The following is a 302-nucleotide window of genomic DNA, read 5'->3' on the forward strand; positions in this document are numbered from 1 at the left end:
TCCGCTGGACTCTTTCCAAGAGATCCCTGTCTTTTTTGTACTGGGCAGAGTGAGGGGGAGGATCAGCTCCCGACCTGCTGGCCATGCTCTTTTTAATTTTTCTTTTTAATGAACACCAGGGCACACTGCTGGCCAACCTGTCATCCACCAGGACCCTCTCTGCAGAGCTCCTCTCCAGCAGGTCATCCCCCAACCTGTACCGATGCATGCAAATATTCCTCCCTAGATGCAAGACTCTACACTTGCTTTTGTTAAACCTCATCTGGATTCTTACTGCCCAGCTCTCCAGCCTGTCCAGGTCT

Source organism: Meleagris gallopavo, chromosome Z (genome assembly GCF_000146605.3).
Source record: "Meleagris gallopavo isolate NT-WF06-2002-E0010 breed Aviagen turkey brand Nicholas breeding stock chromosome Z, Turkey_5.1, whole genome shotgun sequence".
Classification (NCBI taxonomy): Eukaryota; Metazoa; Chordata; class Aves; order Galliformes; family Phasianidae; genus Meleagris; species Meleagris gallopavo.